At 36.6% G+C, this 21,702-nt stretch overlaps 1 protein-coding gene and 1 long non-coding RNA gene across 6 annotated transcripts in view; one reads left to right on the forward strand and one right to left on the reverse strand.

The window, feature by feature from the left end:
- Positions 1-21,702, forward strand: part of fra (neogenin protein frazzled) — a 41,493-nt gene that overhangs the window by 1,776 nt on the left and 18,015 nt on the right. The window lies entirely within an intron of this gene.
- LOC124217412 (uncharacterized) lies at positions 5,748-6,546 on the reverse strand. Its single transcript, XR_006882819.1, has 2 exons — positions 6,304-6,546; positions 5,748-5,950 (listed from the first exon to the last, which is right to left on the reverse strand). It is a non-coding gene; the product is annotated as an uncharacterized lncRNA (long non-coding RNA).

The raw sequence follows: 21,702 nt of genomic DNA on the forward strand, positions 1-21,702 counted from the left end.
GCGTCGAGTCGGGTGGAAAGGGAGAGATGAACTACGGCAACAATCCGACTCTCTCTCTCTCTTCATACTGACGCTATAGGAACACTATCATAACGAGTCATGCTGAGGAAAATGAGTTATTTCGCGATTTAGGAATTGTCCGAAATTCAGTAAACCGTTACAGAAAGACACACACTCATATTTCGACATCTTAGTTCCTTAAAAATCATTGTAAAATTAAGAAAAGAGTGATTTTTTTCCCAATTTTTCGTAACGCCGACGTTACTAACTTTAACCTCGTACTCTCTCGAATTGTTCTATCGTCGTAGATGGTGACAAATTGTTATATACAATATTATTCTAACGATACGTGAGAAACAGGAGAAATTTACCGAAGAATCCTCATCGCGATGGAACGTTTGATACGAATTTATGATTTTAAGTGTATTGTATAAAGTTATGAGGCGGTGCGCGGTTTTTCTCCATTTCTTCTGAGAATCATGGTCGTCGCCAGCGAGCTCGTCTTTTTCTTTTTTTTTTTTATTATGCCCCTTCTAGTTTTACATCGCACGAGATACCGGTTGTTCATGCTGTTGTTCTGGCTGTGTATTAGTAAAACCCTCATTCTCACAAAACAACAACAACAACGCAACGCGCCAGGTGTACGAAAACACTCGAGAGATGTTCGAGCGTAGGTATAATAATAAGGTGTATGTACAGCAGCGGTGAAGGTTTTAAATTTCATCCTTGATGTCCGCTTTCTTGGTTGTCGGAGAAGAGGAAGAACAAGAAGGAAGAAAGGCGATCTAGTTACTGCGGGATTGACAATTTAATTACACGTAGCGTCTATATTACCCGAATGTAACGCTGATCCGACGGGCGGAGGATCGAAGGAATTACGATTTTTCTAATTATTCACACGGTTAATAAATTGTTAACGCGCGTTTCTCTGCGTTTTAATCCTTTGACTCACACATTGTTGTTCCGAAACAACTTTTATAACAATATATTATTTTTCAAGTTCTCAGGGTGACTGATTACAAATCTGAAATCAGTTTTGGAAAATTGAAGACGGCTGATCCAGCACGGTTAAGAAAATCATCCAAATCTGGATCCAATATGACAGATAAAATTTAAAATGTCATCGGATATTGACGAAAAACTGTATGAATGGGTTTTCGGGGTTACTGTTTACGAATCTGAGATCAGATCTTGAAAATTTCAGGTGACGGATCCAGCATGTAGAACACAAGTTTGGAAAATTAATTAAATTTCTATAGAAATCTAAGTAAAGGAGTTGGGTCGCTTATAACGAGAATTCGAAGTCTAATTATGAAAATTGAAATAGCGGATCCAAATAGTTGCCATGAAATCTCAAAATTTATCCACTCCATGACCTGAATTTAACAAATTCGGTCTACCGTATTGGATACGCCGTTGTGAATTTTCGAAATCTTCTTGCTTAGATTCATAATCAGCGACCTCAAAAACCCGTTTAACATATTTTAGTCCGGGTTCGTTCGAATTTGAACTTTTAGTCCGCCATATTGGATGCGCCATCTTAAGTTTCGACAATTTAACCTGAGATTCACAACCAGAGACCCAAAAACCTCTACATGCAATTTATTGTCTTGATTTGATGAAATTTGAAATACTCTTCCGACATTTTGGATCCGCCACGTTGAATATCCAAAATCTGTCTTCAGATTATGATTCAGTGACCTCAAAATCACATAATCTATATGCTTTCAAGGAAAATTTTCTTGCAAATGAATTATTTCTGCAATTTTCACGTTTTTTCAATCAATTTGGTTATAACAATAATAAAATACGATACATCGGAATAATTACTCTTGAGTCTTTAAGACATATTAGAATAGTCTCAGAAATAGCAAAAAACCGCATGAAGTCGTTGAAGAGTTTGCTAAATATTTAAAAAATGGATACGAAATAGGTGGTAAAAATACCTAGCACTATGAACTCAAAGGGTTAATTAAACACCGCACACGGAATTACATTATGTCGTCTATGGTATAGGTCGGGAATATTACATATTTGCATGTATATGTTACGCAAATATAGACATACAATGAACGTGTAGGAGAGAATAGGAATTTAGTAAAAGTATAAAAACTCCTCGTCGTCGTCTTGCTACTCGTGGTTTACAGACCGTAACGCTAAGATCGTTGCTGCTTGCACTAGAATATCTAAGAAAGGTGGCTTTTGCACGTTGTACAGGAATCTGTAACCTCCGTTACAAGCTAGAAGCAAGTGAGAGGACAGATTTTCTGATCTAAATTGCATCTGTCGATTTCTGCATATTGATTCTACACGAGTATACATAGTTGTATTTATATTATACATGTATTGTGTACTATATGCCGAATTTACTTCGGAAGAATGCAACACGTGTACATATATTGTATACTGTATACATAATGTGTAGGATGCGACAGCCTGCGCCTACGTATTTTCAAACAACAGTTGTCGATGAGTTATTCGACTAGTAAGTCAAGGAAGAAAAAACTAGGACATGGCAAAAATGCAAATGTACTCGCCGAAAAAATTATCCCCCCCCATTTTTGGTTGTGAAAAACTCCAGCTTCAAATTACTGTAATTGCGTAATTTAGTCTTTATGCATTTTTTCTTGAGTAATCCTATCTTGTAAATTTAGTAAAGTGACCCTTCGACTTGGCCTCTAGATATTTATTTTGTCGCATGGAGTTTTCCCTCGAAAATGGTTCTTTTAAAACTATGCCTGTGACTTTTTCTCGTAAAGAAATCTAATGTCAAAAGAAATAGCGTCCGAAATACTTTGATTCTACGTATCAAGTGAAAAAACTATTGTACAGAAATTTAAAAGAAAGGAGATAGAACCGCTAAATGCCGCCTTTCTGAATCTCGATCAAAAATTATCCTCAACGTCACTCGCAAACTTGACAACTTTACAAAGATGACCTTTAAAATTCGGTTATCAAAAATTAAACTTTACCGCGACACAGTTTCCGTAAAAATGGGGCGATCGTCTTTTGAAGAATAAAGATTTCTCTTCGAAAGCCTGTTGTGTTTACATTTTCCCTACATTCTGCAACACCAAAGATGTTGAAGTTTAAACGAAAGACAGCTTGGTTACACCCTTACCTCCGACATTAACATTACTCCAGTTTTTTCACTTCTTACGTAGGATTAAAGTTTTTCGGATATAATATGGAATAACTTTGCAAAAAAAAAAAGCGAGACAACAGTGAAAAAAACGAAAACCTTTGGAAGGGAAAACTCTAAGCTAGATAATGGATATCTTGGAAATGTATCAAAAAATTCAGTTCATCCCGTAAGACTGCAATGCGCTAAGTCGAAGGGTCACTTTACAAATTTGACATGAGCGGCCTAAAGATAGGATTACTCGAGAGAAAATGCGTATGTAGAATAAATCTGGAAAACACGGAGTTCGCAGCCAAGATGTTCAGCTTCTCAATCGTTTTCGGTTCAACTTTCTACTTGCAATGTACGCAAAGTTACAGCGTCTCAAATTTGGACCTTTTCCGGTCAAAATCTGAGCGAAGGAGGGCTGATAATATTTTCCGCGAGTGTATATATATCCGTGTATGTACGCGCAATTAGAAGACAGATAAACATTAATCAAGTATTGTATCTAATAAGAGTTAGTTTGAAATTCAGTAGCCGCGTATGTAACAACATATGGGGCATTCCATGTCAAATTTACCCCTTTTTTCCCCTTACCATTATTGATTCGTTCCCCGATTTTTTATACGATTCTACCATCTAAAAAAGGCACTCCTGAATTTTTTCAAATTTTTTTCGCTAACCTTTTTTTTTCTAAATATTATGCAAACCCATTTCGAAAACGGTCTTTTTTAAAAATTTGAAAAAATTCTGAAAAATCTAGTTTCTCATTCCGATCATACCGACACCTGGCCGATGATGGGCCGATTTTTTCTTCTATTTTTTTTTTTAGCACTAAACATTTTCAACAAACGAAACACCATCTTGAAACGTTATGAAAAATCTTCAAAAAGTCTCAAAAATCGAGTCTTTCATTTGAAGTCGGTATGATCGGAATGAGAAACTAGATTTTTCAGAATTTTTTCAGATTTTTAAAAAAGACCGTTTTCGAAATGGGTTTGAATAATATTAAAAAAAAAGGCTAGCGAAAAAAATTTGAAAAAATTCAGGAGTGCCTTTTTTAGATGGTAGAATCGTATGAAAAATCACGGAACGAATCAAAAATGGTGAGGGAAAAAAGGGGTAAATTTGACATGGAATGCCCCATATGCAAGTTAAAACGCGCTTAGCATACGTATCTTCCTACGCTCCGTAGTATAGTTCGTTTCGATTACCAGATTTCTCAATTCCTCATACTATATATCTATATGCTTTGGCACGAGGTTGCTGCATTTTTTAACTTCTCGGCAGGGTAACGGATTATTTATTATAATCCTGCATTAGCAACAACAACAGTAACGACACGAGAGATGCGTACATACCTGTAACGTCTGTGCATCAATCCGTATACCGCACATAGATGCCTGTGCAATACGTGTCTTATAGCTGTTAAGGGGAAAGTTTCTCCGCGTATACCTAGGTATACTAAAATGCTTACCAATGTCGATTTATAATTTGCGTGGGCGCTAATGCTTCAGGGTGTGGTCTGCTCGCTGCTGCTGCTCTTGTGACTCTCTTCGCCTCCTTGTAGCAGCTTTAGTATTTAGTATTCAAGATTTTAAACGCTCGCGACATTCGAGGGAGAAAGAGAAAAAGAGAGAGACAGAAGGAGACGACGGGTCCTTAACTGATCTCATCTCGGCACGCGATATAATAGAAGTGGTACTATAATTGGTGAAGAAATGTTGAAACGCATGAATGAATGATTGATTGAATGAATAGTTGTGTATACTGAGGTGGTAAAAAAAATCGACTTACTGTTTTTTTTTTCAAACTGACACTCATATTAGTTGTAGTAATAGGAAATAAGACGCCTGTTATAATTTGTGCACTTAATGTAATATTTGGTGCTACCTGAACGCAATTTTCCATATTCCGTTTAATTAACACGCAAAAATATTTTTCGTTGTTTTTGAATTTTGTAGTCCAGTAACAAGGCAATGTACATAAATGTACGATGCATATTTTCTATGGGGCACTCAATGCTCTACAGAAAAGGTCTGTTATAATTTTTTGATAACTCAACTCTTTCAAAAGTTATTCATGATTCAACTTGTAAGTATTCACTTTTTTGCGAGATTAATAGCGAAAATAGTAGACTTATCACAACATATGTGTACATATGTCTGCTAGATTTGTGATTTTTTTCATAATTTTTGGACTTAAAATGGCGGATTTAACGCGAAAAAACTGAAAATCGCGTGTTTTTTTTTGCGACAACTTTGAGCAAAATGGAGTTGGAAGGCTAAAATTTGGTATGGGTCAATCATTCGTCAACAGAAAACAGAAAGCCATATCAAGCTGGAACCGCCACATTCGAAAATCGAAAAATTTCCTATGGAATAATTAAGGGCTAATTAGAGGCTAATTAAATGCTCTATTTTCGAATTAAATGCTCCGCGTTTTTTAAAAGAAACCTGTGGCGGTGCCAGCTTGACATAAACCTGGAACCGCCACACCGAAAAAATACGGAAAACAGGTGAAATTTCGGAAAAGTGTTAGGGTCATAATTAAAGGCTAATTAAAGGCTCTTGGAATTGCTCATCTTTAAGGGGTTAGGTGGGTTTCAAAAGCTCAAAATAGGTACATTTTTATGAATTTTTTTTTACTTAATCAACAGAATATTTCATTCCATCAATTTAACACATAAAAGATACATATTTTATAAGTAGTTTGTGAAATTTTCATTGAAAAATATTGAAAATTAAGGCGTGGACACGTCGTCTGCTATGACCCCTCAAAAAAAAGTTCTCTCGGCGTAGTCAGGATAACTCATGACAGATTCATCTGAAATGCAAAAACCAAAAATTTTCTGTTAGTAGATGTTTAAAACTCGTACTTGGACGAAGGAAAAGAAAAAAAAACAAAAATTACATTTTTGGCGGCGTTGAAAACAAAAAACCCTTATTTTGAGTAAAATTTGCACCCTTCATGGCCTTGAAAAATTACTTGGAATAGAAAAAAAAAAATTCCTTCGTTCAAGTACGAGATAATGTTATTTTGAAGAAGTGTACAAAATTTGAAAGAGATCGGTTCATAAGTTTTCGAGAAATCGTGACCTACCGATTTCAAAAATGTAGTTTCGAGAAAAACGCGATTGAAGATTTACATTCAAATAACATGTAAATAATCGTACTTACACCGTATAATGATGCAAACCCATGTTTTTTCCACGTGCCATCACCTGACACGGTAACATCTGTCGTATCTTCAACATTATTTTCATCACACGTTAATTTTTTTTCTTGATTTGCAGCAGACAACAAAATTGATTCGGCAACAGTTATGACGCACTCATGTATTTTATCAACATAAAAATTGTACGTTGATGCATTCAAGAATGAGGAACTTATATCCATCAAACCACAGAATTTTTTACATCCGGCAAGTTCTAAGCCTAGTATTCGCATCACAAAAATAAACGAACAATAGCTAAGCAGCTGCCTCGATATATCTGCCTCCATATACCTGCGTCACGCTCGGTTATAGCCTGATGGGTGAAACATCCAAAGGCTATATCTCTTAGAATATGACTCGGATCGTTTTAAAATTTTAAAGGAATATTCTCAACATATTCAATTATAAGATAAGCAAAAAAAAAAAAATTCGATTTTTTGAAATTTTGAAACCCACCTAACCCCTTAAATTAATTGCTCGGCGTTTTTTAAAAAAAACCTGTGGCGGTGCCAGCTCGATATAAACCAGACTTGAAAAAAAACGGGAACGAGGTCAAATTTCGAAAAAGTGTGAGGGTCATAATTAAAGGCTAATTAAAGGCTCCCGGAAAACCACCCGCTCGAATTAAGTGCTCCACCCCCGGGGGTGGAAACCACCAAAAAACTCGAAAAATCGGTGTAACTCTCGGACGCAACAACTTACAGAGTTCGTACGCACGTCAAAATGACTCCAGAATTAAAGGCTCCCGGAAAACCACCCGCTCGAATTAAGTGCTCCACCCCCGAGGGGTGGAAACCACCAAAAAACTCGAAAAATCGGTGTAACTCTCGGACGCAACAACTTACAGAGTTCGTACGCACGTCAACATGACTCCAGAATTAAAGGCTCCCGGAAAACCACCCGCTCGAATTAAGTGCTCCACCCCCGAGGGGTGGAAACCACCCGAAAACTAGAAAAATCCGTGTAACTCTCGGACGCAACAACTTACAGAGTTCGTACGCACGTCAACATGACTCCAGAATTAAAGGCTCCCGGAAAACCACCCGCTCGAATTAAGTGCTCCACCCCCGAGGGGTGGAAACCACCCAAAAACTAGAAAAATCCGTGTAACTCTCGGACGCAACAACTTACAGAGTTCGTACGAACGTCAAAATTACTCCGGAATTAAAGGCTCTTGGAATTCCTCATCTTTAAATTAATTGCTCGGCGTTTTTTAAAAAAAACCTGTGGCGGTGCCAGCTCGATATAAACCAGACTTGAAAAAAAACGGGAACGAGGTCAAATTTCGAAAAAGTGTGGGGGTCATAATTAAAGGCGAATTAAAGGCTCCCGGAAAACCACCCGCTCGAATTAAGTGCTCCACCCCCGAGTGGGTGGAAACCACCAAAAAACTCGAAAAATCGGTTTAACTCTTGGACGGATTAAGTTAGATGGTCTTTGGAGGCGTTACATTAATCTCTCAATCATAGGCTCTCCGCTGCACAGTCCAAAAGTTTGTGTTTCAGAAAATCCATACAAGTTGACGTCATCCATTCTAATTTCCAGATTTCGGTCACTTCAAAACAATGCATTATTGAATTGTCTCTGATAACAGAAGAATTTTCAACAACACAAGCCCTACAAAAATCAGCAGAGAAATTTGAGTGAATTTCAGGGTACACAAAATTCTCAAGTGTTCAGTTGATCTCATGTTCTGTCAACGATCAAACCGATCATTCTGTACTGTTAGTAGTACAAAAGAATTCAAGTTTCACGGGACCGTTTTGCAGTAAAGTTCACTACTTCGTCGCTATCAGGAATCATGATACCCCTTTTCAATCCATGATCCCCGAGACTATTTTAAATAGAGTAATTTCTGGTTTTGCCCGTAACTTCGTGCTGGTGTATAAATGTGGAGTGCTATTGGATCAGGTGTCAACATTGTTGAAAATTGTTCTTCGCTCACAACTTTGCTGCGATAATGTGTTCTGCCCGTATAAGCCATTCACCGTCATCCAAAACATATTTCACTCTACGTTGACTTGGTTCATTTTCGACGTTATCGCCCCTGATCCATTGAATTGAATCCACCCATAAATCAGAATCGTAAATCAGTAATAATTAATAATAAAAATATCAATAATAAAATATGAATTATTCACGATCACAAAAATGCAGGCGAACAGAGGGTATTTCGACAATTAGCAAAAAAAGCTTGTCAATGCGCAAACGCTTCGAGTAAATTCATTCAATTGACCTGTGTTAAATTCCATTATGTATCAAAAACTCATCAATTTTATTCGCCTGTAATTGGTTATAAGTACACATTGTTAATATTAAATCTCATCGGTAGGCAAAAATCATTTTTACTCAACAAATTAGCTATTGGTACTCACAGCATGTATAATTTCAGTAGAATGTGGATTGTGTGTAGGCGACCGTGATGTTAGCCATCATGGCATCGCACATCTCGGGAAATATTTCAATTGCAAGAGTTTTTGAAATAATCAAAACTGCCATTTTTAACTTTTCTTCTGTGTTGGGAACATCAATCGACAATATATCGACATATTTGCATTCACATCATGTGCTGTAAAGCTATGTAAGCCCTCATCCTGAAACCATACTCCGTTTTTTCGTACCTCACCAAAGGTAAACATGAGCCGTTTGCATTCGCGGCACATTAAACCACTTAAAACTTTATAATACCCAAAATACTGGAAAAATATCTTCTCGTTTCTTGAGGTCTTAACTATAAGTCACATTCATAATAATATCGAATAATCAATTTTACAACTATTTTGAATGTACAGCTAGATAGTATAAAAAAGTAATTTTTTTTACTTCCAAGCAAGTTGAGAACTTCCATTTCAGCACGAAAATACGTCTTTCAAAATTTTAGCTCTCAATCTTAACATTAAGAGGTTGAGCATCGCACTTTTCCATTTTTCAGAAGGATTACATGGGAGAAAATTGTTTGTGGCTCATTCTGATTTTCATCACTAGCTAACGATGCGCCGTATAGAAAATTCATAGACATATTTTTGTAGAGAATGGAACATAAGAAACGTTGAAAAATATCAACTTCCGCCTGGATTCCACGACACGCTTGTCGTCCACCCGCTTAAGTGGTGGAATTTTGCGAATTTTACCAGTATATCTGAGTCTCGATTCTTACGGTAAAAGATCTATTACAACTATCCGCCAGAGTTTGAATTTATTCACTGAGTAAACGTATAACATTGAAAAAAACAGCTTCACGATGGTCTTCCAATCATTCAGAACACCAACGATCGTCTTTAAGGCAGGTAGAGATGCAGCGTTCTAACCTCGTCGCTCATGTGCCGCATGCCCAACGCAGTTTCACAGTCCTGGACGACCGTCGTTGTATCTTATAGGTGAAACACTATTTTTTTCGTGTTTGTTATTATAAAAAAAAGCATCGCAATTAATTTCATCCTTGATAATACAAATTTTTTTAGATTTTTTTACGCCTGCTTATATGGGTGAAAGACGAGTTCAGTCGTGAAATTCAGGCGGAAAACGATATTTTGTGAAATTCTTATATTCTAATCAATGTGTAAGAACACTTTCGCTTATGCGTCTATGAATTTTTTTTGTTGATTTTTAATCGTCAATGAAGCTCTCCCGTAAGCCCTCGTCACGGTGGTGCGTTGGAGAATGTTCATATTACTATTATACGTTACACGGATGATTCATTAAATAAATTGATGTTGCCAAAATGACCCGGCTATCATTGACTCCCAGGCCATAAAAAAAATTGGCAGCTTCTAAAGATTTGAAATTTGGAGTAGGAGTTTTCTTTATATAACGCACTCACTTTCTCAAGCCTGTAGCACAATTTAGACCATTGTGTCTATCTTTCTAGATAGCGTCTGAAAAGAGAAGAAAGGGCTAAGTTCCTGTGATGGTGACGTCGGTGGCGGTGACGAGTAATATTTATAGTGTGGAGAGAGGTACATAGAAAATAATCTCCATCACTCACCTGCAATCCACACAAGTGAAATCAATAACTGCATAAACAACGCTTCATTTGCGCTGGGATGACGTTCGTTGGTGACGATGCTGAAATCAAAGTACAAGACACAAAAATTGTAACGAATTCACGCGACACGAGCATTTTTACGCACTGAAAATCCTGGTTCCTGTTTCATCCACCTGCTACGTTGATTCGTAAAGTTCGTGTCTCAATCACACTCTTGTGGGAGGACTGTGAAGCATTTGATTTGTAGGGGCAGTGTATCGAGAGTCGTTGACTGAAGAGTGATTTTGACGCCTCTAGAAACCCTGTAAGTTGTTGCGTCCGAGAGTTACACGGATTTTTCTAGTTTTCGGGTGGTTTCCACCCCTCGGGGGTGGAGCACTTAATTCGAGCGGGTGGTTTTCCGGGAGCCTTTAATTCTGGAGTCATTTTGACGTGCGTACGAACTCTGTAAGTTGTTGCGTCCGAGAGTTACACGGATTTTTCGAGTTTTTTGGTGGTTTCCACCCCCGGGGGTGGAGCACTTAATTCGAGCGGTTGGTTTTCCGGGAGCCTTTAATTAGCCTTTAATTATGACCCTCACACTTTTTCGAAATTTGACCTCGTTCCCGTTTTTTTTCAAGTCTGGTTTATATCGAGCTGGCACCGCCACAGGTTTTTTTTAAAAAACGCTGAGCAATTAATTTAAAGATGAGCAATTCCAAGAGCCTTTAATTAGCCTTTAATTATGACCCTAACACTTTTCCGAAATTTCACCTGTTTTCCGTATTTTTTCGGTGTGGCGGTTCCAGGTTTATGTCAAGCTGGCACCGCCACAGGTTTCTTTTAAAAAACGCGGAGCATTTAATTCGAAAATAGAGCATTTAATTAGCCTCTAATTAGCCCTTAATTATTCCATAGGAAATTTTTCGATTTTCGAATGTGGCGGTTCCAGCTTGATATGGCTAAAACAGAAGGTCACTTGCAGAATCCATTCTGAGCAGGGGTACTTTTGGCATGCTTACCCGGCTATGCCCTTTGTCAGCCCTTAGACGTATATTTCTTCCGCCAATATAAAATATTTGATTAGCGTATAACTGATTACATGAGAGCCAGAAATAGTTATGAAGAAGTAGCAGTCCGTTTTAGAAATCGAATATTCATAATGAGGAAACATTCCGCAATTTATAATCAATTGTGTGCACCTCGTTTCCGTCCGATACTCCTACATGCATGCAAAGCTGCTGGATATGAGATAGGAGAGGATGTCGATACGCTTGAAAACGTATTGGAAATTTGCTTAACATTGCAACGAGGTGTAAGCGATATTGCTGATTGCGAAGAGTATCCTCTTATCAATTGTGCTTGGTGTTCGTGTTCCTTATGCGGTCAACACTGGATAGGTCTTGAGTGTGAACCACACGTTCATATATCAAATACGTAGAAACTGTAAATAATTGATAACTGTGATGATTAAAATTTTCAGTTGTGAAGATCATAAAAGTAAAACTTAACTTTTATTAATAAACTTTGAGAATGAACAGTCTTTGTTACTTTGGCTGATTTCGTAAATATACTCTCCAAAAATCTAGAAACCACTCCCTGCGTTCTATTATACTGATATTTTAATTCAACGATACGTAAACATCATTTTTGTTTGTCTTCTGTGACTAATTAATTTCCTAATATCTCTGTCTACTTCATCGAAATACTGGTGGTTGCCTATGCAGTATAATAAGAAATATTTAGGACAAGATCAATGTTTCACCGTAAACTGTGCAATATCATGATCAAACAATAATTTTCAATACTCTGAAAGTTAAACACATTTTGATTACACAATTTCGAAGTGGTAGAAATGAAGAAAAAAAAGACAAACAAAATTTAAAAATTCATATTTCTTGGAAATATAAATTTGCAAGCAAACGGTCTTAGGGTTTTCTTATTGGGACCTCCGACCGCCAAAAGAAATATATATATGACCAAAATCCCTGTTGGGTCAATGAGAAGCATTCCTCGTAAGAAGGGGCAAATGAAAATAAAGATATGGAAAATACTGGCAAACAAAGGACAATCGATGGTAAAAAGAAAATTTTGATTCGGCATGTCTTGGGGGGCTAAATTGGCGAAGGTGCCCCCCTCCCCGCGCTCCAATTTTCGAAAACGGAAGACTGATATAAGTTATAAGGAGCGAACGAAAATAAAGGTATAGCAAACGGAGTGAAATCGATGGCACAAAATTTTGTTGATTTGTTATATATTGGGGGGGTAAGTTCACTTCGGTGTCTTTTCCTCTTCCTACAACTATTAAACGTGTGACTTTGAACAAAACATATATTCAATTTTTTTGGACCACCCTAGTGTATACACATATTATGTATACGCGTGACTTCAGTTGTTTATTCAAACCTTTTTATCATTCCAAATTCTTGCGAGAGGTTTTGGAATTTCGTTCAGTTCCTTACATTCTTCTAAGTGACCTGTAATCATTTCGTGATCATTACGCAACATTCGTGACCTGATAATGAACGTAACAACGTACGCACGTAAATTATAATGTGTGCTTTCCGGGAATCTGGTCATTATGCGAACTGTTGATTGTATGTAAATACGAGGGAAAAAATCTGCAACGATTATAATATCTTGTCCATATAATGTCCGCGTTACATACGATATTAGTTACACAATGCAGATTATTATTTTCACATTTGTTGAAATTTAAATAGGCGATTTTTAACACCTACTGAATAAGAACAAAACACGCCATTTCGCAATGAATAACGTGCACGTTGGAAAATGGCGAACTATTTCTCGACTAGTGAGTAAAAACAGTTTTTGCCCATTGGTGGAAAAATTGTTGGCCATTTCCCACCTCGCGCGTAAGTCATTGAGAAATAGCGTGTTTTGTTTATTTTCAGTAGGCGGCCAAAATCGCCTAATTTTACATTTTTATTGTGAAAAATATCGTGTGCAAATCATATCAGGCTGAAGCTGTAGTAATGTTAACGTAACGAATCCTCAGGAACAAAAGTCATCATTAATGGGCAATTTGAAAATGACCTTCAAGGAATTGGCTTTTCAAAAGTAAAGTATATTTTGTTTATAATGGTTTACAAAATCTCGGACATTCCTAAAGATGGAAAGTAGCGATTTTTCTCAACCCTACACCGGTTCTGTGGTTTTTCTTATTATTAATGTTACCGGTCCGACATGGATGATTTCGTCCTGGGCTCTTTTTCCCCCATTTAGGGCTTTTAAAATATTTCCAAAAAGTGTAGACAATCAGTTTCAGTTGCATACTTCATATTCCAATAGTTTGCGCTACAAAATTTTCAATCATTTAATGAATAGAAATTGTTAAACAATTAAAAATTGCAAAGAGTGCTGACAAGTGAGAAAATCAGGGTGGATCATATTGTCCATGTTGCCTGCATCGTCAGAATAACGTGACTAACTTCATCCTCATTGCAAATCGTGGGCAACGACGATTCTGTGTTCGTACGATATTCGCATTCACTCAGAATCGTCATTTTTACCTGCTTGTTGCACAAATATATACGATTTTCTTTAACTTCGATACATTCATTGTTTATGGTATTGTTATTATTATATACAGGGATTATTAAATGAGTGCTGGTAAAATTGGCGGAATTGCATAATAGTCCAGTAGAATTAGGAAAAAGGGTGGTTGTGATTGGTGGGAAGCCAATTTTTTGTGGAATGGGTTCCTTTTACATATAGAAACATATTCTGAAGTTGCGCCATCTCAAGCTTTTCCGCACAATTATTTAGAGACGTTTAAATATTCCAATTTCGGGATTTTCTCCTTTTTTAGACCATTTTTCCTCTATTACTCGTAAAGTATCGACCCTACGAGAAAAATGTATAGAAGCAAACTTGTTCAAAATCAAATTTTACACACGGATACGTTGTTTAAAAAAATTTTAAAAAATTTTTTCATCGCCAAATTAACGATTTTCGATGATTTTTTATCGAAAAAAGTACTTTTTTCACACGTATTTTGCAAACAATTGAAATCGAACAATCTTTCTCTGGAGGGTCAGAAAGAGTACATCAAACCTTCATGAAAAAGCATGCGCAGCCCGATCGCTGTGCGCTCGATAGTTTTTTCCGAATATCATTGTTAATTAAGCCCGATTCGAGAGTTGCGTTATCGTAATTGTTAACGTGAGCCAAAATGAGGCCTTCTGAGTTGCTGCCGATTTTTTTACAGATACCTGGGACCTCCCCCTAACGTGTCCAACAAGTTTTACCATCCTATTGCAATTATTATGAACTAGGGAATTTTCCGAAAAATGACTCAAATTTGACCTTAGCAACAAATGCTAATAAGTTCGTCAATTATTGTCGGAATCGAATTCGGGAAAGTGGAACAGTTAGAGCAAAAGAAGACGCAACTTTTGAAACAAGACTCATGGTAATCGGACAGTTTGTTTGTTAACTAGAACACTTCAAAGTCGAAGTGACTTTGTTAATTAACAAATTACGATTTCGACATTTTACGAACGCTATTGTCTTCTTTAATATCAGTACTTGATATGCCAAACAATGTTTTTCAAGCTTCTAACTGATTTCATATCGAAAATCAAGTGAACAACTTAGCTTGTTGAGGCAAAAAGTGCGCGGCAGACCGTCGGGCGCCGTGGTGGGGGGAGAGACTCGCCGCAGCCGGCAGGCGCAAAAATCGAATTCACTGTTTCAATAACGTGCGCGCGTTTTTTTTCGACAATATCTCGGGTTCTAATTGACGTATTTTGATGATTTTTTTTTTAAATCGATATGCCGAGTCGTGAGTAACACGAATATCGAATCACATTCAACAAATTCTTTTATTTAAACACTCAAAATCGGACGGAAGTATAAATCTCGATTTTTTTCGTTGCTAATCATTAGTTTATTCATGAAAATTTAGATTTCCATGCTGAGTATTCGTTCACTTTATTATTCATCATTATGATAAAATGAACAAAATACTCCCAAATTTAAAAAATTTAATAATATTATTGCCGTTGATGTATCTAGCGACGAAAATATTTCAATTATTGTAGCCGAAGACGTTGACATTCTGATAATCATGACACAGATGGAAACTGATAAGAAGGTTTTTCTTTTGAAACCAAGTCGGAATTCGGTTCCTCAAAAGATTTTCGATAAACATTCCTGTTCAGTCAGTGAGACATTGAAAAAGTACATTGGCTTTATACATGCCTTCACCGGTTGCGATACCACATCAGCTCTCTTTTCATTTGGAAAATTGAGAGTGGTTAACGCATTGAAAAAGTACGAAGAATTGCTGATAGAAGCCTCGATTTTTTACGAACCCAATGCGTCGCCAGAGTTGGTTGAAAGAGTCGGGATGAAAATTCTATGTTACTTATACGGAGGCAAAAGAGGGATAGAATTAGATCTAAACGAGTTAAGGTATAGATGTTTTAAGAATAATTGTAAGAGAAAGAATTTTAATTTAGCGTCACTTCCACCCACTGAGGCCGCGGCTAAACAACATTGTAGAAGGGCGTACTTGCAACTGCAAGCGTGGATTGGACGGGATGTGGGGCCGAATTCTTGGGGGTGGTCTGTAAAAGACGGTATTCTGCAACCTAAATACACGGATGATTCCTTAGTACCGGAGGATCTTCTAAGAATCATCAGCTGCAATTGTCGAACAGGTTGCTCAAAAACTTGTGGTTGCGTGAAACATGGACTGCGATGTTCCGAATACTGCGCCAATTGTCACGGCGAGACTTGCAAGAATCATGCAGAAACTTACGATGAAGTTGACTTGGAAGAAAATGATGACGATGATGAGATCTCGAACATGATAGAGCAACAGATGCAACCCGACTTAGAGCTCGATGAAAGTGACGAAACTGAAAATGTAAGCGACTCCGACGACGAAACTCCTTATAAGAAGCTTCGTAAGATGTAAAAACTATTGTACTTTAGCTGTAAGTTTTATAGTAAATTTAGATTAAGTCTTTGTAATAAATGATTTCTTATATATATGTCTATTTATATTATATGTGAACCTTTCCCAACTATTATTACATATTCCTCATGTGAAAAATGACCATTAAAATCTAAATTTTCATGAATAAACTAATGATTAGCAACGAAAAAAATCGAGATTTATACTTCCGTCCGATTTTGAGTGTTTAAATAAAAGAATTTGTTGAATGTGATTCGATATTCGTGTTACTCACGACTCGGCATATCGATTTAAAAAAAAAATCATCAAAATACGTCAATTAGAACCCGAGATATTGTCGAAAAAAAACGCGCGCACGTTATTGAAACAGTGAATTCGATTTTTGCGCCTGCCGGCTGCGGCGAGTCTCTCCCCCCACCACGGCGCCCGACGGTCTGCCGCGCACTTTTTGCCTCAACAAGCTAAGTTGTTCACTTGATTTTCGATATGAAATCAGTTAGAAGCTTGAAAAACATTGTTTGGCATATCAAGTACTGATATTAAAGAAGACAATAGCGTTCGTAAAATGTCGAAATCGTAATTTGTTAATTAACAAAGTCACTTCGACTTTGAAGTGTTCTAGTTAACAAACAAACTGTCCGATTACCATGAGTCTTGTTTCAAAAGTTGCGTCTTCTTTTGCTCTAACTGTTCCACTTTCCCGAATTCGATTCCGACAATAATTGACGAACTTATTAGCATTTGTTGCTAAGGTCAAATTTGAGTCATTTTTCGGAAAATTCCCTAGTTCATAATAATTGCAATAGGATGGTAAAACTTGTTGGACACGTTAGGGGGAGGTCCCAGGTATCTGTAAAAAAATCGGCAGCAACTCAGAAGGCCTCATTTTGGCTCACGTTAACAATTACGATAACGCAACTCTCGAATCGGGCTTAATTAACAATGATATTCGGAAAAAACTATCGAGCGCACAGCGATCGGGCTGCGCATGCTTTTTCATGAAGGTTTGATGTACTCTTTCTGACCCTCCAGAGAAAGATTGTTCGATTTCAATTGTTTGCAAAATACGTGTGAAAAAAGTACTTTTTTCGATAAAAAATCATCGAAAATCGTTAATATGGCGATGAAAAAATTTTTAAAAATTTTTTTAAACAACGTATCCGTGTGTAAAATTTGATTTTGAACAAGTTTGCTTCTATACATTTTTCTCGTAGGGTCGATACTTTACGAGTAATAGAGGAAAAATGGTCTAAAAAAGGAGAAAATCCCGAAATTGGAATATTTAAACGTCTCTAAATAATTGTGCGGAAAAGCTTGAGATGGCGCAACTTCAGAATATGTTTCTATATGTAAAAGGAACCCATTCCACAAAAAATTGGCTTCCCACCAATCACAACCACGATCTGCCACTTTTTGACCTAATTCTACTGGACTATAAAAGATCAAACAAAATTTTGGAAGCTCTAAAGCACGTCCTTAATACTGCTCGTAAAGGAGGGTTTACAATGTCTGTAACCGTAACCGTAACGGCTTCAGTAGACCTTTCATTTTGCGTAGAAATTTCAAGACTCGTTTACAACCTCCATAAGGTATGGCCTCGCTGTTGGTTGCATCTACAACGAATAGCGTTTGAGCTTTTCTTTACGTGCAGAATAATGTTTCTAACCTCAAACTCAAGTAAATTTTGCTAATAAATTAGGGTTTTTAGTGTGAGCTCAATTTAAAATGAAACGAAAGCGTTCGTACGCAGTAGCAACTTTAGGGTTATTAACAGTGTTATATTTTCTGATAAAAAAAGAAAAAAACAAAGGCGGAAACGGCGTTGATGGATTCGTCCTATGCTACTCGACAGAAAAGAAAAAGGACAATACAATAACCTATTCAAGTTTATTCAAAACCACGATCACGAACAATTTTTTAAATATACAAGAATCACTATCGTCGCTTTCAATTACATCCATGAGCTCTAGTATGCGTCTCCGTGCCATCTTATTTTTTTTCTTTGATAATTTTTTTATTTGACTGTACAACATCATACAAAAATTCCAATTTATATCAGATTTTGTATCTTGGTCGTTGCTCAAAAGTGCTGTACGGTTTTCAATGTAACTTTCACCGTTTCGATCGGATCTTCATTGTTGTTTTTTTTCACTTTTTTTTTCCATTTCCTTCTTGTGGAGGATTCGTTAATGGGAACGATTTGTTAAATTTGTTATACAATGTTTTATATATAAATTTTATACATATATGTTTATATACATGAAGTAACCTTAAATACTTACTTGAAATATTCAACTCCCGGGCAATACGGAACCACGTATTGTTTTTTTTTACCCTATTTTTATAATCACCGCTACTTTTATCATATAAGCACGGGGCTTTTTCAACTAGTCCAATTAATTGCATATCGAAGCTTTCCATTGTTTTGCTTGCTGTCGTATCTTCAATGATTTATTTTTCCTTTCGTTTTGTGTGCTTGGGGGTGGGGAGATGGACGGATATAATCTGCATTCTGATTGGCTGTCCGTACAAACTTAAGTGCCAGCAGACAGCGTTGTAAACCATAGTACGGTTTTTCATATCCTTTAACTTTCTACTGAAGCGGTTACGTTTACGGTTACGGACATTGTAAACCGTGCTTAAGTCTCTTGATAGAAATCTACGAGGCTGAAGTTAGTAATGTTAAATTATAGAAACCTTGAAACAAAAATCACTATTTTCCACCTTTAGAAAACCTGAAGAAGTTTAATTTACTAAATCTAAGTTTGTTGATGCTGTATTATGTAACAGCTTACTAAATTTCAAGTAATCCTAAAGTCGCAAAATAACAACTTCTGCCAACGATGCATCGTTAGAATAACGTTACAAACTTCATCCATCCTGATAAAAATCTACCCATTCTTTTTCTTCTTCTTCTACTTCTTCTTATACATGCATAATTGACGAGGCGTGATTGAACAAATTAATTACCTCGTCTCGCCCCTGATCCTGCAGGCGAAAACATCACAGAAGGAATGCAGTAGAGTAACGGCGCATGTAGTGCTGCAGTATTATTATTACAGCAGCCCGCATGCGATAGGGTGGGTGTGCACCTTAAAAGATGGTTATTTTCGTTTACATCGTGCGGTAGGTTGCGCCCATAGACTTATAAAGATAGACTGAGCGCTCCTATAAGAGGCACTGACAATTACATATAAAGGACAGAGATATACCGGGAGTACTGCTCTCTCTTTTCAATCGGCGTCATGGTGGGAGACAACGGAGCAGTGGAAGTGGAACAGCTATAGATATAAGTGCATAATTTCGCTTCATTGTCCTCTACCGCCTCGATCCCCGCTACAAATATCATCAGAGAGAGAAAGGAGTACTCCCGGCATATTTCTGTCCTTTAAATGTTTGCTTCATGCGGCTCATAAGAGCGCTCAGTCTATCTTTATAACTCTATGGTTGCGCCGCGGCCCAGAAAGACATTCTCTCTCTGCTCTCCTTTTTACCTTCCGTCCCTCATCTCGTCTCATCTCGTCTCATTTCCTCTCATCTCATGACATCTCTCCTCTCCTCTCCTCGCTTCTCTACCTTCGTGTGCAGGCTCGTAAATCAAACAGCGTCATTGCTGTTTATTTTCTTTCGGGTTTAGTCTAGATGCGGTGTTAACAAATTTCCTTCCTTTCTTCTTCCTCCCTTTCTTCTTCCTCCCTTGTTTCCTTTCTTCTTCCTTTCTTCCTTACTTTCTTTTCTCTTTAGAAGCTACAAATAACAAACGAACGCCTTGCAGGAGTGTGATTGAGAACATCCATTTGGACATACAGACAGATAGACGTCAACGAAAACGAATAAAGAAGGCGACGAAGAAAAAGATAACGGAATTTATAATGAAGAAAGTAGACTAAATCTATACCTGCATGACTACTAATGGTTTAAACACGTATTCGTATTCAGATAGCCGATCGTTGATTTTCATCTAGATCGGGAATTCCCACGGTGATTGCTTTTCTTCCCCACCTTTTCACAGATAAATATATGTTCGGTAAATCCCCGAATGATGACGGGCGATTTTTAATCTCATTCGAAATGCGTAAGCGGTAATTGCTTAATGTATAATAAAAAATTGTTGCCGATTTGAGGAGAATGAAATAACGCTATACCATTAAGAGAAGAAGTCGGGAGGAGAAGTTGTGGTGAATTAATCGTTATTTCTGCTTAGTAGATTAAAACTTTTGTTATTATCTTGTGTCAATTAAACACGCACATTTATTTATTTTATTTTATTAAACATACACTAACATAGCCCTGAATGTATTACTTAATGCACTAGCGAGACAACATAAGTAAATCAATCAAAAATTCATATTACAAAGTAAATCAATACACGTTTCTAAAGTATCTAATTAGTTCTGAGCATTTAACAAATTAAGCATATCAATAACTTAGATAATTTTTAAAATTATAAAAATCGCACCAAGCATTTTATTTATATGTAAAACATAGTTTGTAAGTAATAATTCATAACCTTTACCAATTCTACAAACTGGTAACTGTGTTTTACCTTGGCAGGGTTCGCTTTGTCTTTGTAACCAAGTACTCTTCTGGGTAAATAAATAAAGAAACAAAGTCAAGTACATCAATATTAATGTTAAAATATACCAAACTTCTATTTTTATTAATTACTAAATTATCCTGTATATCGGACTTCTAGGATCAATGTTATTATTACATCTTGGTCAGTAAGAACGCTCAGTGAATCTGACCTGCAATGTACGGTCAGTAATTAACACTAATGGTATTCTTAACTTCACCCCTTGAGATAATATTGCACATTACCTCATAAATACAAATTTTATCCCTTTATTGTAGATATATATGACTCAGGTCAGGTACAGGACTCAGATGGAAGTTCATATTTATTTGTAACATCGGTATATATGATTAAATCTATTCACAGAATTACTATCCAAGTACTTAAACGAAATAAGGAGTACTTTGTGTTGAATTCTCTCAAGTTTCATTTTCGCATTTTCATATTGTGGTCACCAAATAGTGAAAGCATATATGTAATGTATGATTTTAACCAATGTTAGATGATGAACTCTAATAGAGTTAGAATTTTTTAAGTTACTTCTTACTATAAGTGATCATCTCTTGTTTGCTTTTAGAATTACATTATTCATACGTTGACAAAAATTTAATTTTTCAATCAAAACCTCTTCAAAGATTTTTAATTGAGTGAACTCTATTCAACACCGAAGTTTAAAGGATTCATTTTCTTATAGAATGAGATGTCATTACATTTTTCAAAATTCAAGTCGATATTACTCAGAAAGCACCATTTAACTAGCCTTAAAAAGTTAAGCTGCCCATCAATATGATAAGATGCGTTAACAATTTTTATTTATTTATTTATTTATTTATTTGCCAGGTAGTACAAATTTGAACATAATATAATATTCAGTA

This window comes from Neodiprion pinetum, chromosome 4 (genome assembly GCF_021155775.2).
Source record: "Neodiprion pinetum isolate iyNeoPine1 chromosome 4, iyNeoPine1.2, whole genome shotgun sequence".
In the NCBI taxonomy this organism is placed as follows: Eukaryota; Metazoa; Arthropoda; class Insecta; order Hymenoptera; family Diprionidae; genus Neodiprion; species Neodiprion pinetum.